This window comes from Schistocerca nitens, chromosome 4 (assembly GCF_023898315.1).
Source record: "Schistocerca nitens isolate TAMUIC-IGC-003100 chromosome 4, iqSchNite1.1, whole genome shotgun sequence".
Lineage (NCBI taxonomy): Eukaryota > Metazoa > Arthropoda > Insecta > Orthoptera > Acrididae > Schistocerca > Schistocerca nitens.
In genome coordinates this window covers 68,626,501-68,654,329 of record NC_064617.1, presented here as the reverse complement: position 1 = coordinate 68,654,329, position 27,829 = coordinate 68,626,501, and the positions used below count along the sequence as shown (strand labels likewise).

The 27,829-nt window shown below is 40.6% G+C and overlaps 1 long non-coding RNA gene across 6 annotated transcripts; it reads right to left on the bottom strand.

Annotated features, from left to right (window-relative positions):
• Positions 1-7,380: 7,380 nt before the first annotated feature.
• Positions 7,381-27,569, bottom strand: LOC126252494 (uncharacterized). 6 transcript variants are annotated; one of them, XR_007545842.1, is made up of 4 exons: positions 27,465-27,569; positions 8,735-8,908; positions 8,559-8,657; positions 7,381-8,427 (listed from the first exon to the last, which is right to left on the bottom strand). It is a non-coding gene; the product is annotated as an uncharacterized LOC126252494 (long non-coding RNA). The 6 variants fall into 6 exon arrangements; XR_007545841.1 differs by having other exon boundaries at positions 27,152-27,566; XR_007545844.1 differs by lacking the exon at positions 27,465-27,569 and adding an exon at positions 27,091-27,121.
• Between the last annotated feature and the right edge of the window lie 260 nt (positions 27,570-27,829).

The following is a 27,829-nucleotide window of genomic DNA, read 5'->3' as shown; positions in this document are numbered from 1 at the left end:
AATCTTTTTTTTTTGTGCCTTTCTGTGGCTCAGCAACTTTACTACATGGTGAGTAACAACTATCCTTTTCATTATAGTGATATTTACGTGAAATTATGTGTGTGTAGAAGGTAAAATTTTAACATTACTTCTCTACCGTTTTAATGGAAACTAGTTGACTTAAGATGAGGGATGAGTCCATATCAAGTGACCCAGGAAGAAAATAATTGGTAGGGTGGCCACTGCGACCCCGACCCCTCCTCCCAAATTGGTATTTGCTGGGTGAATTCCCTAGTGTTTGGTGGGCTCAAAAATATTTTTAAATTTTTGTATTGTTTATCATTTAGATATGGGAGCCAGGTTTGTTTCAGGCTACAAGCATTTTTTTTTTTTTTTTTTTGCATTTGTAAGTATCTTCTATTTTTTTTAATTATTCAGTAATGGGTTGCCTTAGGCCTTTCACATAAAAAGCATTTAGTTCAACACATTTTGGCCTACAAATTACAATAATTATCACCTGGCTGAATATATTCCTCAGTATACAATGAAGAGTCAAAGAAACTGGAACACCAGCCTTATATCATGTAAGGCCCCTATGAGCATGCCTAAGTACCACAGCTCGACATGGCATCGACTCTACTAATGTAGTGCTGGAGAGAATTGACACCATGAATCCTGCAGGGCTATCCAGAAATCTGTTAAGGTATGAGGGGGTGGAGATCTCTTCTGAAAAGCACATTGCAAGGCATCCCAGATATGCTCAATAATATTCATGTCTGTGGAGTTTGATGGCCAGCAGAAGGGTTTAAACTCAGGCGTGTGTTCCTGGAGGCACTCTGTATAAATTCTGGATGTGTGGGGTGTCACATTGTCCTGCTGGAATTGACCAAGTCTGTGGGAATGCACAATGGACATAAATGAATGCAGGGGATCAGACAGATTGGTTATGTACATGTCACCTGTCAAAGTTTTATCTAGTTGTATCACAGGTCACATATCACTCCAACTGCACATGCCCTACACCATTACAGAGCCTCCACTAGCTTGAACAGTTTGCGGCTGACATACATTGTCCATGGAATCATGAGGTTGCTCCATACCTGTACATGTCCATCCCCTCTATACATTCTGAAATGAGACTCATCCAACTAGGCAACATGTTTCTAATCATCAACAGTCCAATGTCGGTGTTGACGAAACCAAGCAAGGTGTAAAGCTGTGTCGTGCAATCATCTAGGGTACACGAGTGGATCTTCGGCTCTGAAAGCCCATAACAATGATGTTTCATTGAATGGTTGACAGTTGATGGCCCAGCATTGAAATCTGCAGCAATTTGTGAAAGGGTTTCACTTCTGTCACGTTCTGTTTTGTTATGCTTTATGGCACAAAAACCACTGGGGTCATAGGTGCCCTAGTCAGAACTATGGAACACAAAGACAGAGAGGGGTTAAAAAATGACTATACGTCAGTCCCAATTGACATAATAGAAGACAGCTAAAAATAGGCACATGGAAAAAGGGCTAAAAAAGACACCATACAGAAAAAGAGGTCCCAAACTAAAAATTAAATGGCCGTCTCCATCTTGCTTTGACGGATGAAAAGTAAAATTCGGTAACACGTCATTTGCTAAAATGGCCGATAACTCAGACGGCAAACCCAAACGGGAACATAAAAGCCACTTAGCAAATGACAATGGCTAAGAATGCAGTTCCCAACATGCAGCAGAGTTAAAATAACCTCTTCCTGGCGGGAGGGCCGAGAGGTGGTCATCCAAGCCGCTGGGAGAGGCTTAATAAGCCGGAGCTTATTCCCGTGAAGGGAGGACCATTGGCGATGCCAAAGGGACACCGCCTACTGACAGACGGCAACACAGATATCATCGGAGGGAACATTGGTAATCATGGGCTGAGGTACTAGGACTGCAGCTTTGGCAGTAGTGTCAGCAGCCTCGTTTCATGGCAGACCAACATGATCAGGAACCCAGAGAAACATCACACTCATTCCACCAAGAGAGAGCAATTGACAGTTTTTCTGGACCTGCTGCACTAAGGGATGGGTGGTGTACAGCACACATAGACTTTGAAGGGCACTGAGTGAGTCTGAGCAGAGGACACAATTGAAAAGGCTATGTTGCGAGATGTACTGTGTGGCCTGATACAAGATGAAGAGCTCAGCTGTAAATAGTGAGGCGTGCGCTGCAAGCAAGTATCGAAAGACACGGGTGCCAATGACAAAGGCACACCCAACCCCACGGTCAGTCCGAGTATACAAAGTCAGTGTATACAAAGGTACTACCGCAAAGTTCCATACGAAATGTCATGAAACTGAAGGCAATAGACCAAGGCTGGAGTAGTGTCCTTAGAAAGCGAATGAAGGGCAAGTTTAACATGGGCCACTTTAAGAAGCCAAGGTGGAGAAGGGTTCATACCCACTGGGAAAGGTGCAGATAGTGTGAAGTTAAGCTGCCGTAGTAAGTGCCAAAAACAGACAGAGAAGAAGGATGAGCCCCATACTGACAATCAAAGAAATCATCAAAGAAGGAGGCATAGGATGGGTGGCCACATATGGTAGACAAATGGCATGCATACCAGCTAAGGAGAAAGTAACGGCAGTAGGACAGCTTCAGCATACAGACTCTCAGCCGGGTTGGTGTAAAACGCGCCAATGGCCAAACGGATGCCACGATGGTGCATAGTGTTGAGGCAGCATAAGAGGGATGGGTGTGCAGATGCATAAACAAAGCACCCATAGTAGAGGCTTGAACAGACAAGGGACTGGTACAAACGGAGGAGGGTGGTTCAATCGGCACCCCAGAAAGTACCACTTAGGACATTCAGGAACTGCATACGGCAGGCTGCCAGGTCAGATACATGGGAGCACCAACAGAGTTTCCTATCGAGCAAGAGCCTAAGGATTTTTTTAGTTTCAAGAATGGAAGGACAACAGGCCCCAGGATGTGAAGGTGGTAGGAGAAACCACTTGCATTGCCAGAAATTCATACATACAGTTTTGTCAGTGGAAAAGGGAAAGCCATTGTCGATGCTCCAGGAGTGAAGATGATGAAGACACTGCTGAAGACGCTACTCAGTGAGACAGGTCTGTGGAGAACTGCAATAGATAGCAAAATCGGACCTTCTCCAAATCGAAAAACACGGCCACAGTCAGGGATTTCCGCAGGAAACCATTCATGACATGGGTGGACAAAGTAACGAGATGGTCAACTGCAGAACACCACACTCGAAATCCACATCGAGCATTCATCAGCAAATTGCGGGACTCAAGCCACCATACCAGCCGGGCATGAATCTTATGTTCCACCACCTTGCAAACACAGCTGGTAAGAGAGAAGGGGCGGTAGCTAGAAAGAACGGTTTTGTCCTTACCAGGCTTAGATTTGGGTATGACGGTGGCTTCATGCCAACATGCAGGAAATGTGCCTCTGCAAAGATGCGGTTGTACATGTTAAGCATAAAGTGCTTGCCCACAAGAGAAAGGTGCTGCAACATCTGAACGTGGATGGCGTCCAGCCCTGAGGTGGAGGATCAGGAGCTCCCTCATAGTAAAGGCGGCATTGTAGCACTAGCGATTCGGAGAAGAGAAGAGTATCGCCCAAGCCTCCTCTGCTCATTTCCAATGGAGGAAGGCGGGTGATAGTGGGAAGAGCTTGAAACTTCTGCAAAATGGTGGCCTAAAGTGTCGGAGATAGCAATAGGGTCCACGATAATATCGGCTGCTCCTGTGAGACTGGAAATGGGGGAATGCATCTTGGACCTAGAGAGCCGTTGGAGGTTGGCCCACACGACAGAGGAAGGGGTGGAACTGTTAAAAGAACTAGTGAATGAAATCCAGCTAGTTCGTTTGCTATCCCAAAGAACATGACACTTTGCACGCATTTGATTATAATGCATGCAGTTTGCCTCCTTAGGATGACTGTTAAAAATACGGAGAGCATGTCTCCCAGCGTGAATTGCATCGTGGCTAGCCTCAGTTCACCAAGGGATGGGGACATGACGTGGTAAAGAGCAAGTGCAAGGAATTGAATGGTCTGCAGCAGTAAGGACAATGTTGGTGAGATAGTCCACCTGGTCATCACAACTGGGGAAATCTTGTTCTTCGAAGGCTGCCAGGGAGGTGTGAAGCTCCCAGTCAGCCATAGTAAGCTGTCATTTGGGAGTGCACGTGAATGAGGTAGGAGTCAGCAAACAGAGCACACGGGAAATGGTCGCTCGAGTAGGTGTTGGAAAGAACAGACCACTCATGATGATGGGCAAGCTGGGCAGTGCAAAAAGATAGGTCCAAATGGGAACAGGTGTGTGAAGAGTCGGAAAGGAAAGTGGATGCTCCAGTGTTAAGGCAGAAGAGGTTAATAGGTCAGCCAAGAGGGCACCTCTCTGATACGTCCTGGGAGAACCCCAAAGAGGACGATGCACATTAAAGTCACTGAGTAGCAAAAATGGGGGAGGAAGTCTGCCCTGATGACAATGAATGATGGAGGTACATAAATGGTAGAGAGGGAAAAAGTCGGGCGGGGAAGGAAAAGGTGAACTGCAACTGCTTGAAAATGGGTAGTCAAGGAGATGGGTTGACTATGAATGCCATCCCCTATGAGCAGCATGACGCCCTCGTAAGATGGAATGCCAACCTCAGGGGGAAGGCCAAAATGAATCGGTAAGTCATGAGGGCACAATTTCGTTTCCTGAAGGCAGAGTACAACGGGATCCTGCGATGCTAAAAGCAGCTGTAAATCCTCTTTGTGGGACCGAAGGCTGTGAATGTTCCATTGGAGGACAGTCATGAGGGGGAAGAGATGTAGGGTTGTCAACCTGGCGGCCGCCGAGTGACAGCCGGTGTAGAGTCACTACTACAGGGCACAGAAGCAGGAGGATCCTGCTCCATGGGGTCCACAGAAGCATCAGCGTGTGTGCGCAGTTAGTCTGTGGAGCCCAATGCTAAAAAACGATGGTGCGCACCGGGGATACAGAGGCGAGCCAGGCTAGGGTACCACGTGATGAGACCGTCGAAGAGGACCTATGAGATGGAGAAGGAGACATTTGCCTTTGGTGGACTTGTTCGAGCCCTTCAGTTAGAGGAAGAATCAGGTGTTTGCCTGGAGGGATGGAGGAAGTCTTCACAGGAGTACTCCTCCTGTCGTCTGGCCTACCAGTTGTGTAGCTGGTGGCTTCGCCCCTTGAGGCGTGAGTTTGATGGCTTGTTGCACAGCTGACTGGGGCAATGGCGATGCTACCTTGACACTGGGTGATTTCACAACCTCAGATCTGAATTAGAGGCTGCATGTCAGTGTTACCAAGTCCTTTATGGAGTGAGTGGTAACAAGAACAGAACTATAGGTACCAGACGGGAGAACACAGGGTTTGCGACTAGCCAGTAACTTGCGACTGACTGGGTAAGGCACCTTTTCCTTACCCGGATCTCTTGAACAGCCCACTCATCAAGATACACGGGACAATCCTGAGAGGAGGTGGCATGGCCGCCATTGCAGTTGATGCAGTGGGGAGAAGGAGGTGGACGATCACCCTTGTGTGCATCCCTACCACAGGTTACACATTTGGCTGGGTGTCGACAACATGTTCTAGTGTGGTTGAAACGATGACACTGGTGGCAGTGTATTGGGTTTGGAATGTACAGCCGGACTGTGATAATTTCATAGCCTGCTTTGAGCTTGAACGTAAGCACCACTCTATCAAAGGTGAGAGAGAGAGTGCGGGTGGGCACTAAGAAGGGATCTACCTTCTTCAGTACATGATGGAGGGCAATGACACCCTGATCAGAGAGGTAAGATTGGATTTCGGCCTTGGTTAAGACTGTCAAGCACCCTGGTGTAAATTACACCACGGGAAGAATTCAAAGTTCTATGGATCTCGACACGAACAGGATAACCGTGGAGAAGTGAGGCAGTAAGCAACATTGTTGTGCTTGAGAATTAGAAGTGGTCTCAAAAAGTGCCATTCCGTAAACGAGAGCAGGATTTCACAGGGCCAGCAAGTGCATCAACACCTTTCTGAATAATAAACTGATTTACTATGGCAAAGGACTGACCGTCTTCAGTATGCGAGACCACGAGGAACTGTGGTGCAGTGGGAAGGGTCTGTGAATCATTAGCCTCATAATGTTTACGTTTAGTAGATGTTGAGTGGGAAGATGATTGACTCATCGCAAGGAAATCCGCCATGATTGCTAGCATCTCTGATGGGGAGCTCCTTCCAACTGGGGCCCCCTTCACAAGGGGACGCATCTGCCTTAGGTGATTGTTCACACCTCAGGTCACACCGAACACCTGAAAGAGGGACCAAACAGCAATTTGGGAAGCTTGCAGCTCAGGCAATCACTCCTCCCTGGGGCTGGCCTGTACCAGGGGGTACGTATGAACCCTACCTGTCAACCAGGGGCTGTGCATTATGCGTTACCCAGTCACCTGTTACGTGTCAGATGCATGGCCCGGCCTTCAGGAGTGCACAGGGAGGAAAGTGGAGGAATGAGAGATGAAGGGAAACAAAGGAAGGAAAAGGGAGCGTAAAACAAAGGCGAGACTGTCTCCGGCCGCAGCAATGTCAGAGATTTGATGTTTTACCCAATTCCTGCTATTCATGGTACACTTGTGGAATGGTTATATGGGAAAATTCCCACTTCATCACTGCCTCAAAGATGCTATGTATCATTGCTCATGCGCCGACTATAACACCACGTACAAGCTCACTTAAAGCTTGATACTATCATTGTAGCAGCTATAACCAGTCTAACAACTGCACCACACACTTGTCATCTTATATAGATGTTGCCAACCGCAGTGCCTTATTCGGCCTGTTTACAAATCTCTGTATTTGAACATGCATTCCTATACCAGTTCCTTTGACACTTTAGTGTACTTTAGACAGCTCAGATTTATTGGTTGCAAAAACTCAATTTTTGAACAATCATTTTCCACAGAAGGAGTAATTTCTCAGCCTTAATATTTTTGTTCTATTACCTTAAACACTGTAGTTTCGTTGATGGTGTATCAGTGATGAGAAGCTTATACTTTAAAAAATACTCCATTTTAAAAAGCAGGTTTTCTGAATTTTTCCTTTTTTGGCCTGCAATATCTTTGTTTGGGGACCAGATAAAAATCTGAAAATTACACACTTTATATACATTCACTGTATGACCAGACACAGTTCCCTCACTCACCACTTCTAACTGCAGATACTACTCAATAATCCCAAACACACCATACTGTAATTCATCCCTCTTTCTGGAAAGTAAAAGCTTTGTATAATCACAGCTGCTTGACTTACCTTATCCAGTTGTAATTTAGGATCTATTAAAGATAAAACTGATTATTTTGTTCAGGGACATTCTTGGATCATCACCAAAGTTGAACAATAAACTTATTTTCTTCCATAAACAACTGTTTTAATTTGTACATCATTCATCTGTTGATTTGTCACATATTTTCTCTTAGTTACAAAAGATTATATTACATTTACACTGAAATAATCTTATTTCATTGCAGGCTGCTATTCTCCCATGGAGAAGATCGTAGAGATGCTGGATGTAGTCCTGTGGAACGGCTTGCCATGCCATTTCCACCTGGCGCGCCTGTCGCGACACCACTGGAGGCGGGCTGCACGATGTTGGGGCGTGAGCGGAAGACGGCCTAACGGTGTGCGGGACCGTAGCCCAGCTTCATGGAGACGGTTGCGAATGGTCCTCGCCGATACCCCAGGAGCAACAGTGTCCCTAATTTGCTGGGAAGTGGCGGTGCGGTCCCCTACGGCACTGCGTAGGATCCTACGGTATGGCGTGCATCCGTGCGTCGCTGCGGTCCGGTCCCAGGTCGATGGGCACGTGCACCTTCCGCCGACCACTGGCGACAACATCGATGTACTGTGGAGACCTCACGCCCCACGTGTTGAGCAATTCGGCGGTACGTCCACCCGGCCTCCCGCATGCCCACTATACGCCCTCGCTCAAAGTCCATCAACTGCACATACGATTCACGTCCACGCTGTCGCGGCATGCTACCAGTGTTAAAGACTGCGATGGAGCTCCGTATGCCACGGCAAACTGGCTGACACTGACGGCGGCGGTGCACAAATGCTGCGCAGCTAGCGCCATTCGACGGCCAACACCGCGGTTCCTGGTGTGTCCGCTGTGCCGTGCGTGTGATCATTGCTTGTACAGCCCTCTCGCAGTGTCCGGAGCAAGTATGGTGGGTCTGACACACCGGTGTCAATGTGTTCTTTTTTCCATTTCCAGGAGTGTATTTTCATATCTGGAAATGAAGATACAGTGTAGATGCACTGGTTTAAAATCTTTGATCCAACCAAATATCTCTGCACCGTACACTTAACTTTGTACCAGATGATGGCCAATAAGCAGTTTGTGGAACAAATAATAAATATTGTAGAATATTGCACCAGTGTTGTGTGTGTTTTCATCCAGAGACCACTGTAAAGACAAGATCTGAGTTAGGAACAAAACTTAGACTACAGTTGCAAAGTAACAGAAATAATTAAGACATTGTCACTGATATATATTTAATGAAATTTTAATATGAAAACTGTGATATTTTGACATACTTTTCCATAAATCATCTTCTTCTGATGAAGGTTGCAACAGATCTTACAAGAAAAAATAAGGGCAGCCATACAAGAGTTGTCAGGTGAAATTGATGCTGCCTGGAAAGAGGATACAAAGAAAATCAATGCAGAATAAATGAGTGTGGATAGCAATAGTCTCAGTCTGAATTACAAACCCCATAGGGAGTGCTTGGCTGTTCTTTATCCACAAGATGAATACCAAAGATGCCAAATATGTTTACTTTATGAAGTTAGTGATGTTCTGTCTATTTTTCAATAAACTGTGTTCACCACGGGCAGAACAGAACTCATCAGGGGACATCACACAACCTTGTTAAGAACTCGTTTCACTGCAACAAAAGACAGAAAATGTGAACTTAGAATCAAATTGACACAATACAATGTTACATGTCAAATAAGCATAAATTTGTATATTTAAAAAATAAATTCCTCTACATATGCAAGGTTTATTTGATAAAAACCTTGAATACAAAAAAAGCCAATTTTTAAAAATCAATGACAAACGTGGAAACCAAAATACCCAATACTTGTTGCAACTCCTGTGGCATGCTTTCATACAGTCACATGTTACACAGTTGAGAGGCTCGTGAGTAAATTGAATAAGGATAAATGTAGCGAGAAAGGGAAACTGTGTGTTTTCCTTTCTTGTATGTAGCAAATGTGGAGCAGTGGTGGAGCTGGCAAGAAGGGGACCAGTAAAAATGGTACCACAAGCACTGGTCGTCCGGGAGTCATTTGTGCCGTGGTGCAGCAACTGCCTGAATCCAAGGGCCTTGGAGTAAATGACCCATCAACAACAGCGTAATGAACAATTTAAGAGCGGTAGTTGATTTTCTGGTTTTTTCTCTCAGGTCCTAGAGTACACATGTACTGTCGTTTGAATGTACTCAAGAGAGTAGTATTACCGTAGCAATTGTTAGTTGTGCTGTGAAAAGTAATAGTGAAAATGCTGGGCAAAATATACCCCTGTTTGTGAGAAGTGCGGCTATTTATTTAGTAGCGCAACAGCGAGAACTTACAGAAGCATTCCAGAAATCTCCACTACAGTTTAATCAACAGGGAGGTGGCATGGAAGGATCCAGACCACCATAAAACTACTCTGAGAAGAGAGGATAAAGGTAATACTACTTGGGGTCGGCAAAATATTGCCCTGTTATATCGGCCAGGGAAGCAACTTCTTGCTAGTGCTGGTATAAGATGCACTGCAAATCTTACAACATATACAACAGCAGGATTTTAATTTGAGTCAGAATTACGACTCCAAAGATTAGAAGACAGAAGTTGCCACTGGCAACTAGCGATCAACAACAGTACCTTATAATGCATGTAACAAGAAATAAAAATAATTAAGAGCTTCTTTCGAACAAATTGTCTAAGAAAGAATAGTAAACACATAATGAATGCAAAATATAATTTACTGTCACAAATCTGAAACAGAAAGAAAGAAGGAGAACGTGGCAGCAGAAAGTGCACCCACATTACAAGCAATGACTGCACAGAATTAGTTCAAAACTTAACAAAATTGTTTTGACTGGATAACGCATATGGCGGACATTGATCCAGAGGGAGTTATCAACACAGAGTCGTGAGCAGTTACTCAAGTATGGGGTGCTGGGTTGTCCAGTCAGCGGCAGTGTGCAGCACGAGACCAGGCTTCAGCACCAGCTTCGGCTGTTCTGCTACCAACATGCAGTTCACAGCTCCCCAGAAGGATGAGCCGTAAACATTTAAAAAGTAGAAACAGTAGTGTTAGTATAGGTTTAATGCTAATATTGTTGATTGGTAATAAATAGTGCATTCCAATCACAAGAAAGATGGAAATGCAAAACGAGGGGTTAAGATCGATACTAGAAGGTATAATTAAAGAACAAACAGAGAAAGATAAGGAAGGATGGAAAGCGGAACAACTAGAATTAATTAAGTCCATTAAAGAACAAATTACTGAATCAATAGAGGACATACTAAGCCATAAAATACAAGAGGTTAAAGCTAACTTAGATTCTAACTTTAATGTACAAATTAATAATCAAAACATTAAAATAATGGAAATAAACTCTGAAGTAAATGAATTACGAGAATCTGTGTTAGTAGAGGTACAACAAGTGTTAGCAGATGATTTACAAGAAAGTGTACACAGAACAACAACCCGACGGTGGACGGGCTATGTAGATAATGTGAATTCCTGATTCGAAGTGGTACGAGGTATTTCAGCTGCCAACAAGCTTATCATGTCCATACAGAAAAATGTTGTAATAAGGACACCTGATGCTATACAACATTTGGAAAAATGTTTACAGTTACTCATAGAACAAGAAGTAAAAGACAAAACAAAAATAAATAACAATATCACTTCTGGGGAAGGTCAATTAACAGTAAACAAGAACTTTATAGGATATGGGAAGCAATAGGCGATAACAGAAAGTAGTAAAGGAGTAACTAAAGATGAAATGGAGGTTTTTATATATAGGAAATGAGTTTAATTTAGCAAAGCAATTTCCAAAGTATAAACCAGATGGTGATGTACACCCAATTTATTTTTTAAGAGTGTTGGCCAGATTTTTGCCTAAAAAGTGGGATGACAAAGAAAATAGATTTAACATTAGGATATTTAATGGGAGGTGCTGCAGAATGGGGAAATGCTCACGAAGAAGAATTTGTGTATTGGAAAGATTTTGAAGAAAGCTTTAAGAGTAAGTACTCATCATCAAGTACTCGGGAAAAATTAATCTTAAATTTATTAGACCCTGCTCCATACTATAATTCATGGGGCACATATGAAAAGTACATAGAATGGCATTTGACAAAATCGAAGTACTTAGATGATCCAATAGATGAAATGCACCAAGTAAAAGTACTCAGTACATGTTTACCATACCACACTCGACAAGGAATATTGTAGAGAGGGTGGAAAACTGAATGAGTTATTGACATTTATTGAAGGTTTAGCCATGCTGAATATTGAAAGAAATGTAAATTATTCAGTGTATGACTGAAATACAGAGAATTCCAATAACAAATCCTTTCCTAATTCCTTACCGCAGATGAAGGAATCCGATTATTGTAGAGTAAGCAGTAATGGTACTGTTCACAGCAGGAATAACAGTCTAAATCACAATAACCATAGAGGGGGGAGAAATAACATAAGCTTGCTGTTGTTTAAAACTCAAAACTAACAAATGAATATGCAACGAAATAATGACACAGAAGCAAATTAGTGTATTATTGAAGTAATTTGCAATTGGTATCTGACCACGGTGATGAAAATGAGAACAATCCTGGGTCAAGGACCAGACTCCAGGATGGCAAAGAACAAAATTCAGCCCATATATAAGTAAAATGATTGCTTATAGTAAAATATCACCTATTAATGATTGGTTATTAGTGGAAGAGGAAAATTTAGAAAAGGTGCAATACAAACCAATTTTAATTGGAAGAATAGGAAATAAAGCAGTGGAAATTTACATTGATTCAGGAAGCAAAGTATCAATAATTTTGGAGGAATGGCTATTATGTGGAAGAATAAAGGAATTTCCTAAGTTACCTGTCATGCATTGCATTTCATTGGATTGCGCATTGTTTCTTCTTATAGAAATATGGAAACCATGAAGTCAGCGTATTACTGTTACTTTCATGCAATTATGGCATTTGGAATTATATTTTGGGGAAATCAGCCACTGGCTGAAAAAGTACTGTGTGTACAAAAAAAGAGCCATAAGGATCATGTGTGGAGTCTATCCTAGAGCCACATGCAGGAATCTTTTTAAGAAGATTGAAATACTTACATCCACTGCGCAATATATATTCTCTTTGATGTGTTTCATACGGAAAGAAAAATCCATCTTTTAGCTGAATAGTGCATGTCACAGTCACAATACTTGAAGGAAACATGATATCCACTATGAACAGCCAAATCTAAGTATGGTGCAGAAAGGAGTTAATGCCCCCCCCCCTCCCCCCTTCAAGAATTAAGTGTTTGGTAGATGATGATCTATTGTTTAAAAAACCTTAAGGCAGTTCCTATTGCAAGGATCATTTTCAACAGTAGAAGAGTTCCTGAACTACAGTGTTTAACATTTCTTGTATTGTAAATTGCAAATGTATGCCCAAATTTATATTTGTAATACCAAATATTTTTATTGAAACATATTTTGCAATATTTATTTCTCTGTGACACTTATTATTTTGTAATCTCTATCCATCTCTAAAATGTATTTTTTGTAGTGGGACCTAAGTTACTGTTTACTGTTTTTGTTTTGTTTTATGTATTATCATAAATTCTGGCCAAAAGCTTGTAAAATTGACACATTTCATATCCTGTGATAGTGTCACAACATGGACACCGGAACAAGAGATAAATATATAAAAAATGGGAGTACATAGTATAGATATTACAGGTACTCAGAGCAATGTAGTGAAATGGGAAACAAGGATTACTTTTGGAATAGATCAATTGGTGTTTGAAGAAACCCTGTTAATAGTATCTAAAATAAATGTGCAAGTATTACTAGGAGTAGATTGGTTAGTAAAATATGCAGTGGTAATAGACTTTCAGAGTGGTTCTTTTAAGTGCAATCTAGATAACTATAACAAAGAGATTATATATAAGACAGATTGCTGTCAAGGACTATATGATACTAATAATTTATGGTTAATAGAGAAGATGAGTTCAGTGGATAAGGATGTAAGTAATCTACAACAAATTGCAAATAAAGTTGATTTGTATGCAAAGGCTTACAAATTGGAACTGTTAACCCTTACTCAAAAGGAAGAGCTATATGGAATATTATGTAGATATTCAGATGTATTTTCAGACAAACCAGGGAATATAGTAGACTATTTGTATGGTTTTAAGATTAAAAACAAGGAAACTTTTTTCTGTAGACCTTACCTTGTACCTATCATCAAATAACGAGACATACAGGAAGAAATAGATAAAATGGTAGATAGAAATGTTATAGAAAGAAGTACAAGCATATTCAACAAGCCACTGTTGGTTGTCAGAAAGACAACAGGAGGTGTGCACCTAGTACTAGACACAAGAACCTTGAATCGTCACACTGAACCCGAGAGAGATCGTCCCATATGCCTATACAAACTTGCTCGTTTTGCAAAAGCAAATTATTTTAGCTCTGTGAATCTCACGGAGGGTACTGGCAGGTGAAATTAACTACAGAATCTAGACCTTATACTGCATTCCTATATGACAGTCGTACCAGTTTAAAGTTTTACCATTTGGGTTAAACATATCAGTATCAGTGTTTATAAGAGCATTAGATGAAGCATTAGGGGAAAAGTTGTTACAAGAGCTATTGATTTATGTAGATGATATACGGTACTTATTGTTTCAGAAACCTGGGAGGAACATTGTGATTTACTTGCAAAGAACACTAAAGAAATTTTACACCAAGGGAATAAGTATTAAGCTTGCTAAATCACATTTTGGGCAACAGGAATTAAAATTCTTGGGACGTCTCACAGGAATAAGAGAAATTAAACCAGACCCAGAACGTATTATGGCGATTAAAGACTGTCCACATCCACAGAATGTGAAACAGTTATGTTCCTTTTTAGGATTAGTGGGATTCTATAGATGGTATACCAAGGACAAGTCATGAATAACCCACATCCACTATCACTATTAAAGCAAAACGGGTATGGGATGAAAGTGCATGAAATGCATTCTAGGAAGGAAAGGATACCCCAGTCAATGCTATTTTAAACCATCTGAGTCTTCGTGAACTATTTGGCAGCGCAACACGTGCATCAGAATATGGCATAGCAGCAGAAATATTTCATGGGAAATGGAACCCAGAAGAGGAAGAATGTAAAACCATTGCTTTCACTAGCCGCAGCCTAGACACACAAGCTGAATTATAAAGCAAGGGAGAAAGAATTACTTGCTGTGGTATGGAACTTAAAGAAATTTGAGGCACTGATTTGGGGTTCAGAAATTGTCATTTATACAGATCACCAAGCATTGATATTCTCAACAGAAAGTTATTTATTGCGCAGGAGGCTCATGAGGTGGCTACTGTTTTTACAACAGTTTCAAATACAAATAGTTTACATCAAGGGAACATTAAATTGTGTACCAGATGCATTATCATGATTGCCATTGTGAATGATCAATTCTTAGAGAACTCAGAATAAGATTTTCACTTTGCAGTGGAGTGTGCGCAGATATGAAACTTTCTGGCAGATTAAAACTGTGTGCCCGACCGAGACTCGAACTCGGGACCTTTGCCTTTCGCGGCCAAGTGCTCTACAACCGAGCTACCCAAGCACGACTCATGTCCTGTCCTCACAGCTTTACTTCTGCCAGTACCTCGTCTCCTACCTTCCTAACTTTACAGAAGCTCTCCTGCGAACCTACAGAACTAGCACTCCTGAAAGAAAGGATATTGCGGAGACATGGCTTAGCCACAGTCTGGGGGATGTTGCCAGAATGAGATTTTCACTCTGCAGCAGAGTGTGCTGCTGATATGAAACTTCCTGGCAGATTAAAACTGTGTGCCGAACCAAGACTCAAACTCGAGACCTTTGCCTTTCGCGGGCAAGTGCTTTACCACTGAGCTACCCAAGCACGACTCATGTCCTGTCCTCACAGCTTTACTTCTGCCAGTACCTCGTCTCCTACCTTCCAAACTTTACAGAAGCTCTCCTGCGAACCTTCTGTAAAGTTTGGAAGGTAGGAGATGAGGTACTAGCAGAAGTAAAGCTGTGAGGACGGGACGGGACGTGAGTCGTGCTTGGGTAGCTCAGTTGGTAGAGCACTTGCCCGCGAAAGGCAAAGGTCCCGAGTTCGAGTCTCAGTGCGGCACACAGTTTTAATCTGCCAGGAAGTTTCTTAGAGACCTACTGGACCAGTAATGATTTTATTACAAATTTTCTGAAAATAAACTATACGAAAGACAAAGTATGTGTATTAGTTAATAAAATCAGGCAAGGAATGAAAGGTGAAGAAGATTTAAATCTTAAAATGTTAAAGTATGAGAAAAATGAGTTACTGCCCACAGAAGACAAACTTTGGACAGTGATCAACCAAGTAGTATTTTGGACAGAGAATACAAATACGTCATACTGGAAATCACGTGTACCTGAGTGTGCATAAAATGATTTAATTTGGTTTATACATAAAGGTTATGGGCATTTTGGAGTAAGGAAATGTATAAAACAGATGGTAAAGCTTTAGCATTTTAGACAACTAGGTAAGTATGCTGTAAGATTACTACAGACCTGTCAAGTCTCTCAAAAGGTGAAGGAAAATTAGAGAGAAACACATTACACTTAATGTCTCCTATGATACCTAGAGCTTTACACGATTTAACAGCTTTGCAGTTTTATGGACCATTACCAGCAAGTCAAGCAGGAATTAGATATATTTACATTCCATTAGTGTTGGTCTAAATATGTTAAATGTAACAGTCTAATGGAGCTAACCCAGAGACAGTTATAAACTGTATGTGCAAATATTTTGTAGAGGTACGAAAACCTAAGAGATTATTAATGGATAACTGTTCACAGTTTGTGAGTCAGTCATTTATAGTTTCTAGCTTGGGAGAACGTAAGGCATGCCACAATATCAAAATATAATCCAAAATCGAATCTGTGTGAAAGGGCTATGAAGGAGATAAGATGTTTATGCAAAACTTGGGCAAAATTAGTGCCAGAATTTCAAATGGTTTTGAATGAACTACCTCATTTGTCTATGAGATTGTCTCGCATAGAAATACTACGAAAAAAATTTCTAGGGAAATCACTATTAAAATTCTTCAAATGGCCAGAGGTACAGCAGGAAGAAAGTGCTAAGTTAGACAAAGTAGTAGAAAAGCAATTGCGTAGATCAGCTGATAAAAGATGATCGTCATAGTTGCAATCTTAAAAAGGAAACACAGAACTTTTTTTCCGAAATATGCTATATTTAAGGGAAACCTTCATATGTAAATGAAGTTTCATTACTGTTCTTAATTGGAAGCTTATTATGTCAGTAATTCTAGTATCTTAAAGAAGGGGGGGGGGGGGATAAACAACAACAGTATAACCAACTGTGCACTTAAATTTGGCTTTAAAGTATACTGACAACATGTATGTAGTAGCGGTAGTGATGAGTAATATTCTTTAAACATTGTAAAAATTTACCTAAAGGCATTAGAGGCACATCCATTGAGTATACTTTTTGAGAGCCATATAGAAAATTTCTTTGACACGATCAACGCAAATGTTTGCTAAACGTAATACGAACTTGCATATGTACGGACTTAAACACGTTAGATGGAATATAGACATCAGTCTACAGATGACATATCTAATACATCAATACGTGTTGGTTATGTACATAATAGCACTTAACAATACACAGTTTTCAGTAAAGAAAGGGATATATGACCTGTTGTTCATTAAAGTGAGAACAACATCTTTAGTGTAGGAACATATTTTAAGCAAAGGCAACTTGTTAACTCTAAGTCCACGTCAAATATAATAAAAATTAAAAATAGAATTACAGAGTGTTTAGCATACTCAGTGTAAGGCAACAGGAGAGAAGATACAAACACTTTTTAAATGCTTATAATGAACCATAGTAATACACAGTGCATGGATAACAAAACCATAAATAATATATCTGTACTGCATTCACGTAATGAAGAAAACTAGTTGGGGTGCAATAAAAGAGTCATTAACATCGGGTGTTGACATTGAAATGCTAAAGGAAACTTCTCACATGTATGTTACGCAATCTCTTCATATTATAAAACTGAACTAAAAGGGAGTGGTAGGTAAGAGAGAGGAGTAATGGTATAATTCAGTCAGGCTGTGGATTGGAATCATGAGTGAAAGACCTCACAGAAATTCTCAAAGAAAGCCTTATTTTTCAATTCTTTTTGTTCTTTTTTTTTAAGTTACGAAAGATTTCAATTTCCTCCGGAAGCTTCATACTTAATCCCTTCTTTGCTTGATGTAGTATTTTCATATTCTCATCAATGGTACCTATTCTGTGGTTACAAGCTTTAAGACTGAAGACCAAAGCTGAAGCATTTGTTTGTTGTGTGTGTTGAAGAAACCTTTTCTTTAGTTTCCTTCTCATCTGGCCAATGTAAAACTTCTCATATTGTTGACAGCTAATTTTGTAGACACATGGCCTCTCCTATACTTTTGCACGTAACTTCTAAAGATTATATGGGTAGATCATGTAACTAATAAGGAGGTACTGAATAGAATTTCGGAGACAAGAAATTTGTGGTAAAACTTGACTAAAAGAAGGGATTGGTTGATAAGACACATTCTGAGACATCAAGGGATCAGCAATTTATTACTAGAGAGAATTGAGGTGGGTAAAAATTGAAGAGGGAGACCAAGAGGTGAATAAAGTAAGTAGGTTCAAAAGTATGTAGGTTGCAATAATTATTCAGAGATGAAGAGGCTTGCATGGGATACAGTAGCATGGAGAGCTGCACCAAACTGATCTTTGGACTGTAGACGACAAAAACACAGTCATTTACAAGAAACAGAGTTTTCTCACATTTCCAGTGAGGAGAAGCTAGCTGTGAAGGGACTAAGATGACCTACCAGTTTTAAATATTGTGCAAAATAATACTGGCAATCAGCAAATCAAGGGAACACCTGAAATGGATTTATAGAAACAGTGATTGGTTATGTGGCTGTGGAGTTAAAAATGCATTATTTTGCTTCCCATGCCTGTTTGGTAGGCAATCATCACGGATGAAAGTGGGAATTATGGACATAAATCATCTCAGTAACAAAGTGAAGAAGCATGTATTTTCAGCTGTTGACATACAAAATTGTTGAAGACTTGCACTTTTTGAAACTGTTAATGTAGCTGAACAACTGGGTAGTGTGTGTGTGGAAAGAGAATTGTGAAGTATAAGAAGGAAGTTAGGTGCAATAGGTATCAGTTAAATATTTTCATAAATTGCATTCGTTTCTATAGTTCCTTTGAACTACTCTTAAGAGGTCAAGATGAAACTGAATTGTTATCAAAGAGCACTAATTTTGATGCTGAATTTGATGCAGCATTAAACAATCATTTGGATAAGGCAACTTTTTCAAAGGAATGTCCAAAACAATTCAAAATGAACTTTTGAAATTAAGTTTCAATTTGATACGAATATATTTCAAAGCAAGTAAAGGAATCAGAATTATTAGCTGTTACAGTAGATGAAATTGGTGACAGGCCAAATGTATTTCAGATGGCTGTTGGATACAACTATGTATTAAGAATAAACCAACAGAAAAGTTCTAGAGTTTCCCTTCTCCTTTCAGGCAAGATGCACAGATGTTGGCTAGAAGAATTAGACATGCAAAAAGTGAACGAGTCTCCCCAAAAATCGATTGTACAAATGCATGATGGGGCTTCTGTTATGGCTGGTTCCTCTGGTGGGATATAAGATTTGTACAAAAATTCTATCCTAATGCAGAATATATACACTGCCATACCCATGCAGTTAATCTTACAATGTGCAAGAACCTGTCAATCAGCCACAATGTGAAAATATTTCTTTAGAGTTTGCAAGGAAGGTGTGCATTTTTCTCAAAAGTGAGAGTGACAGGCATCCCTGTCATGGATATTCACTGAAATCAAGCACCCCAATTGTGAGAGACAAGGAGATTTACTGGAAAAAAGCACCCCAATGGTGAGACACAAGGGTACACACTGAAATCAAGCACACCAATGGTGAGAGCCAAGTGGACCTGCCAATATCAAGCACCCTGATAGGTGCAGAAAACTATAACCTCCACACTGTCATTCCTAGATCATGCTAAATGTAGTTTCTAACCAGATATTTAAATGGCTAACTGTACTGCACTATACAATCAAATTTGCAACACTTAAGTAAATTTCGAACATAAATATTAACAAAGGTTTACATTTGTATTGTAAATACAATGTAGAATCATTCTTAATTACAAAAACAAGCACAACTGATATATGTTAATTACAGCACCATCTATCACAAACAGAAAACAATGGTTTGCATAAACAGTACATGTTTGGTGTACAATCCAAATATACAAAGGATGGGGGTTCTCATTTGAAAATATGAAGCTGACACTGCCCATGCAGGACGGGTGGAAAATAGGTGGGAAGTTTGCCAGTTGTTACACAGACTGATGTCCTCTTAACTTTTCACCTGTAACACCTTTTCATACAATGCATTGTTTTAGAGTTATTTAGGCAACTGAGGTTAAAAACAAACCAACTGTATATTAATCCTCATAATTTCCCACCACAGACCTGGAAACTTAGTTATGAATGCCAATAATTCTTTTCTACAAGGAGTATCTGTTCCACACCTGTAACTGTATTTACAACATTCAATTATATCTCAGAGCACCCTGCTGATGTGGAACTCAGGATAACAAAATTCGAATGCATCAATATTACTCTATTACTCAGCATAAGCTCACTGAAAAAATACTGAGTGACATGGTACTTCATATGATGACTGCACTTTGCTATATCTTGTCACAGACTAACTTTACAGGGAAATTTACAAGCTGGATGTTGCTTTATGAGCAATGCCTATTTAAAGATGCATGTAGGACAGTTATCCAAAATATTAATTTACAGTTCATTAGGCAGAGGCATTATTTTGACTAACAGTTGGTTAACAATACACACAAAGTGTAAATGATCATTTCTGCTTTATAGCATGGAAGTACTGATGCACATTAAAAGTTACAAAAGCCAGCCAAGAATTTTCTGGAAAGTCAAACTTTCTAATTGGAATATTTTATAAACTAAAACGTTATTGTAGGAAAACTATTAACTGTTAGAAACAGAAAAATTATGACTACAAGACTGTGACGTTGGATTTTCAAAATTATTACATTTACGATTCTTTAATACTTATGACAGCAACAAGTCCGATTACAGGTAACTTTTGAAATATATTATTTTTGCAAAGGTAAGATGTTTAGAAATATACGAATGAGACTTTCAGATAAGCTATGTTAGTCCTGAAATAGAGATTTTTTTTAGCAGGATCAAAGTTTGGCAGTGTACACGATTTTTGTGGCTGTATCTATTTCTATGTGAAGTATTTATACACATTGCTTCAAATAATAGCTATCCCTCCTATCGTCATCAGGAGTTGAAAACACTGACTGGCCAGGGATAGCACAATGTTCTGCTTATATAGATATAACAGTGGCATCTGGGATGTACCAGAGAAGGCCAGTGTGGCGCATGTGTGGAAGGTGAGTTGGGTAGCTCCTAGCAGCCCTGTCCCACCACAAAACAGAGAGACGTCACATGGTGTAAGTGGCCAGCGGCAACGTTTGAAACTACCACTACTGCGTCCCTACAAGCATCTACCTTACATCTTTGCTTTTGCTCAATGTTCAAAGCCCAATCTCATTCCCTGTCAAGTGTGTACACTTGGTCTCTGTTAAAACTGTTGCTGTTTATCCCGATTTCAGCCACTTCTTTGGTAACAGAATCCCAGTGTGATGATGTCTGAGGCAAAACTTTTTTTTTTTTTTCAAACTATTTTAGTTCTAAAGTGCTCCAGTGGCAATGACTGAATATCCTCAGGTAGTGGATTAAATCATTTTAGGCCACCATATGGAAGCTGCCTTTATTGAAAGTGCTGTATTGATGAACATTTCCCTTTCTGTAGCTCTGTAGGACAAACATTTTATCTTTGTGTGAATGAAGCGGCTGAAAATAAGAGGGGATGCTGAAAAATAAGGCCTCTGGAGTTTTTATTCTGTTGTTAACATCAGCTGAGTTATTACACGTTATGCATATTACTCTGTCGACTTCCCCACTTCACTGTTGCAACCTCCTGCTGCTGGACGGCTCCAAATTGTATTGCGTAACATCATGGTGTTTAACATATTGGTGCATGAGAAACAGCATGCTGTAAGTGAATTTATGAAACAACATATTCAAAGAGCTTGTCCACACATGGAGCACATTCTCATTCAGCAAAGCCAGACTATACATGAGCACTGCAACATCTGACCATTTGACACATTGGATTCGTTGTCATTGATCATCCTCCATACAGTCCCAGCTTGGCTCCATCCTATTTTCAACTGTTTCCAAAGTTTTAATAACATCTTCAAGTACTTCATTTTGATAGTGATGAAGCAGTGCAGGCAGAGGTGAGGTTGTGGATCTGTCAACATAGTCAAACATTCTACAGTCAGGGTATCAACAAAATGGTCTCTCACTGGGAGAAATGTGTGTCACCATGGTGGCCATGTTGAGAAATAAATATGTAGACATGAATAAAGATGTAGAATGTTAATAAAGTTTGTTTTATTTAAAAAGGTTTAAGAGCTTCTCCATAAAAAAAACTGGGAGTCACTACTTTTCAGAGTGCCCTTGTATATTGGCTGAAAGCATTCATGACTGCTAATTGGGTAAAAAGTTGTTTCAAAGGTCAATTTTTTTTGTTTTGAAGTGACCCTCGTCACTTTCTTTTGCAATAAAAGCACATTCTTGCAGCCTGAAGACTGGTATCATAGATGATGTGGATGTGGAACATTGCAAATTATACTCTTAGCAGGTACTGCTCTGATATTACACTTTTGTTTCCTTAGGAGATGCAGGACTTGTGAATGTTTGGAAAAATATGCATTTAGGGTGCTGTTGACAGGTTAAATTAGTATCAGTGAACAAAAAATGGTTCAAATGGCTCTGAGCACTATGGGACTTAACATCTATGGTCATCAGTCCCCTAGAACTTAGAACTACTTAAACCTAACTAACCTAAGGACATCACACAACACCCAGCCATCACGAGGCAGAGAAAATCCCTGACCCCGCCGGGAATCGAACCCGGGAACCCGCGCGTGGGAAGCGAGAACGCTACCGCACGACCACGAGATGCGGGCTATCAGTGAACAGCCCAGAAGTCTAGAGACTAATGTGACACCTAATGCTACAGTATCACTGAGGCTGCATGTCATCCTCTGCATTTTGCCTTTATCATTTTTCATCTTGTTCATGATCAGCCTAGCCTCACCTCAGTAAATAGGACTTGTGCTTGCTGAAAAGCCTGAGCAACTCCCTTCCCCCCCCCCTTTTTTTAAAAAAAAAAGGGGGGGGGGGTTGTGTCAGCCACAAACCACAAGAGCTTATATTGTTAATAACAATCAGGAACACCAGTTGCCCCATTATGGATTCCTGTGGTGTACAACACTGTACCGTATTTTCACCTGAATCTGCTCCTTGCACTGATGCACTTATTTGTTGTTCAGATAGGATTTGAGAGTTTTCAGAACAGCTCTCCCAATACCATTGGAACTTAGCTCTTAGGGCTGTTGTCATTGATATGCCACTCCAAAAGCAAATCATAAGAAGAGTTATTTCCTTCAAAATATCTTAATACTTTATCTTTTATTATGGACTCCTTACCTTAGCTATTACTGGTATCATGTGGATTCTATTTTTTTGAACTGCTACCGTGTGGTGTTCTTATAGTAAAACTGGACATACCTGAGCAGGGAGGCATTTACTTATTACTTCTGGCAGGGGATGAGTGATTTCAGATACTATAGGTTTTAACACAGTACAGGAAGTGCTGTAAATATTGCATCTTCCTGTGGGTTTGTAGGTTTTACTCTGTCTTTAGGACACACTCTTTGACATTCCAATGCTGCATTTATTTACAAATTTAGCAGCAACTGTAGGATCTATTCCAGATTCAAGAATTTCACCTACTGTGTTTTCCATTATTTTTATAACATATGCATTAAATCATCTAGACTGCAAGAATTAGAGTGTAAGGTGAGTTTATCCTGTGTTCATTAACCAGATACCATGCTGCCTTCCAAATACTGTGAGCTTCTTCAGTAAGTTTAGCACTGCTTTCGTCCTCTAATTTTATCTGCTTACATTCTGTAGATCCTCTTAGCCTGTAAATATTGCAGTACAGTCTGTTCTTAATGTCAATAGCTTTAGTTTCTTTGATATTATTTAGTGTTTATGCCTTTTGTTTGAGTTAGTCTAGGGGTATACCACCCTTCAATTGAGTTTTCTGTATGCAGTTTCACTTGGAAATTTAATATCTCTAGTGTCTTAGTGGTGAATTTTCATCAAATTTGACTAAGGGTCTGAGACATGCAACTCAATGTATCAAAAACATCTGTATTCTGTTTCTGGTAGGGTTAGATTGTGCTCAAATGCATGTAATACATCAGGTCTCACCTTCTGAACAAAAAATGGAAATCTATCAAGTTTTGGCTTGAGGCACTATACTGGCTATAACTAAGCATTCATTTATTTTTTTCTTAAAAAGTGTTGTTTTATTTTCTTCTGGATTGTTCTTGTCTTTACATTTTATCACAGTGGAACACTAGGCATCCTCCGGAACAAAAAAAGGCTTCTCGCATCATTCTTGGGCCATATTGTGCTGGCGTACATCTTTGCCAGCACACCGGTGGCCAGCCGGTGTGGCCGAGCAGTTCTAGGCGCTTCAGTCCAGAACCGCGCGACCACTACGATCACAGGTTCGAATCCTGCCTCAGGCATACATGTGTGTGATGTCCTTAGGTTAGTTAGGTTTAAGTAGTTCTAAGTTCTAGGGGACTGATGACCTCAGCTGTTAAGTCCCATAGTGCTCAGAACCATTTGAACCATTTTGAGCACACCGGTCGGCACCAGGAAACATTGTATAGCAGGCACTGAACTAGGCAAGCCTATGACAAGAGAAGACCAAGACACACCCACAGGCTATGCACTGATAACACCACCTGGGAACTGTGCATATAGGCCGCTTCTGACTGAGCTGTCTCAATCTCAGTAAGTCACATTGGGACTAAGTTCACACTGCACCTCAATGCATTGCACTGTGCTCTAGTCTTCCACAGTGACAGTCATCGCCTCACACCTTAGCTAGCTGCAAGGAAGTGTTAGTCATTGTATATAGTTGTGACATGGACCAGGTTCAAGAATCAGTACATCTTATCTGAATGCTGTTAACCACAGAACTTCAGATTGGACACCACTGAAGTGTCAGAAGTTCCATGCGGCTTTTCGCAGATGATGCTGTAGTATACAGAGAAGTTGCAGCATTAGAAAATTGCAGCGAAATGCAGGAAGATCTGCAGCGGATAGGCACTTGGTGCAGGGAGTGGCAACTGGCCCTTAACATAGACAAATGTAACGTATTGCGAATACATAGAAAGAATGATCCTTTATTGTATGATTTTATGATAGCCGAACAAACACTGGTAGCAGTTACTTCTGTAAAATATCTGGGAGTATGCGTGCGGAATGATTTGAAGTGGAATGATCATATAAAATTAATTCGATCATACAATGTAAGCTTTAACGGCCGGTATTGTCTTCAACTGTAGTTTGCCGCTTCACCTCCGAGCATGTCTCCCGCAGTCGGAGACGAAACGTCAGGAGAGAGTTTTATACTTCGACCACGGCCTATCAGCCCGGAAGTTTTAAGTAAAATTAATTGTTGGTTAGGTGGGTGCCCAGTTGAGATTCATTGGGAGAGTCCTTAGAAAATGCAGTCCATCAACAAAGGAGGTGGCTTACAAAACACTCGTTCGACCTATACTTGACTATTGCTCATCAGTGTGGGAACCGTTCCAGGTTGGGTTGACAGAGGAGATAGAGAAGATCCAAAGAAGAGCGGCGCATTTCATCACAGGGTTATTTGATAAGTGTGATAGCGTTACGGAGATGTTTAGCAAACTCAAATGGCTGACTCTGCAAGAGAGGTGCTCTGCATCGCGGTGTAGCTTGCTGTCCAGGTTTTGAGAGGGTGCATTTCTGGATGAGGTATCGAATATATTGCTTGCCCCTACTTCTACCTCCCGAGGAGATCATGAATGTAAAATTTGAGAGATTTGAATGCGTACGGAGACTTTCCGGCAGTCGTTCTTCCCGCGAACCATACACAACTGGAACAGGAAAGGGAGGTAATGACAGTGGCAAGTAATGTGCCCTCTGGCAAGCACCGTTCGGTGGCTTGCGGAGTATAATGGCTGAGCACTATGGGACTCAACTGCTGAGGTCATTAGTCTGCGGAGTATAAATGTAGATGTAGAAGTACTCAATTGGCTCCTGTAATAAAGCGTATTTTAATCACATGTGCATTTTGTGTTGTAGTGAGAGGAAACTGAACACTTACCTATCAGACCACCCTCTCCTCATCCAGGCAGGAACCACAAAAAATTACAAGAGGGCACAGCAACAACATATATTACTGCCCATTATTTTATCTTTTGCGTAAAAAGCAATTTTCAAGCAGTTATTCAATTTGTAAGTTTTCAGCTTTCCCACTGTAAAATCATTGAAATTTGGGAAAGTGTTTTGTAAGATGTTTGTTACCAGTACAGTAAATATTTATAATCTATCAGTACAGCACATTCTCAATAATGCTGAAGAAAACCACTGAATTCACTCAGTTATAGCTGGACAAGGAAGTTGGTCTTTTACAATGAATCTCTCCCACGAAAACTGTAATAAGACTTTGCCGCACTATCTGCTTACACCACATGTGTGTACAATAAAGCTATACAACTGACCAAGGTGTTCTTACTCTTGTAGGAAGACTAAGGTTACCACTGTTTCAGATTTTAACCATAGCTCGAACTACTGGCAAACAGTACTGACAGTTACTCACCAATCCAGGTGCTGATCTGAGGGTGGGTGGATATGGGTGTCAAGGTCCTCATGACCATTCTCTGGTAAAAGTGTTTATATTTTTACGCATATTAGTTTAAAAATTTCACAGTTCACTTTTGGAGACTAAAGTAGCATGAAAACTTTAGTGCCTCAAAAAAGACAAGGGATTCTATAAGCCACAAGCTACATTTAACACAGGATATTTTAAAATTGCTTACAAGGAAGCTTGTTCCCGTGTATATGCTCACAGCCTGACTGGTAACATTCCAGTCAGGTTATTGTAAACATACACAGGCTGGCTGCAGATGAAAGGACAAAACATACAGAGCCTTGTCTGGTCTCTAAGATGATCATTGGAACAAATATGTCATATTACAAAGTTTATACTTCTGTCCAGAACACAATTTGACAACATTCACTGCTGTGTCACGAGACACAGGAATCTGGAAACGTGAAAAGGCTAAATTCGGCGTGAGAAAATGGGGACTCTGATCTATCTCTATTTTTTATGGGCAGCCATAACGCGGGAATGAGGGGGGGGGGGGGGGGTTGGTAGTCGTCGGCGCCGCCGCCGCACCCCCGATCCCGCTCCCCCAAGCTCTGAGGAACAGCAAAAAATATAGTGTAATCATGAGTGTTTCTTTTGAGAAAATGATTTAAAAGTCGGTATTACGCGTGTTTAACAGGGTCGGAAATGAAACTTCTTTATGATTACTTAAAAGTTGTCATTTGTCTTCCAAAATATTAAAAATACTCTCTATCCCTCCTCCTCCTCATCCCCCCCCCCCTTCCCACAAAATTAGCGCAAGTGTGGACAAAAACCTTGAATTTAGTAGCAAGCTACAACACATTCGTGAAGAAACACTTGTGACGTTGTATAGAATTACAGCTTACCACGTTGATATCAAAAGCATATAAACACACAGATTCACATGTAAGAAGCAGAGACATGTACCTCTACACGCAAAAGCGATCGATAGCTCATTTATCGTTCTGTAGACCTACTGTATTTGTCATTGTCGCCTGCTGCCACAAGTACGACCTTCATCTTTATATTATTTTAGGGTGTCCATTCGTCCCATTTTTCCCGGGACAGTCCCGTTTTTTACCAAAATGTCCCGCTGTCCCGAAAGTTTTTTTGGGGCGCTCAAATGTCCCGTTTTTTTATGATTCCACTTGGCTAGAGTATTTTACGCTACTGGTTGTTTGACTTGCTATTAACTGCTCAATTATTTACGCTAGGAAGCGTGTGATGACTTTCAACATACCCCAAACATGTACCGAACTGTCAACAATCGCAAGTAATTTTAAACGCACTATAGGTTACGAATAACAAAGAAGATTCTTCTCTTCTAAATCGATCCACTGTATCCGTCCTTCCAGTCCAGAGATACTCTACACCACTAATACTTGCTCTCTGGCTTTCATCACCTCACTGTTAATGTTTTGCACTGTGCAATCACTGTTTCATTATGCCAAAACGAAAGTGTAGTTTTAACAGCAATATAAAAAGCAAATTTCCTTTTATCACTGGTAGTGGAGAAACTGTTGAATGTACGTTGTGCAGATCAAAATTTGCTATTCATCATGGTGTAAGGTCTGACATTGTGAATCACATTAAGGCTGAGAAACA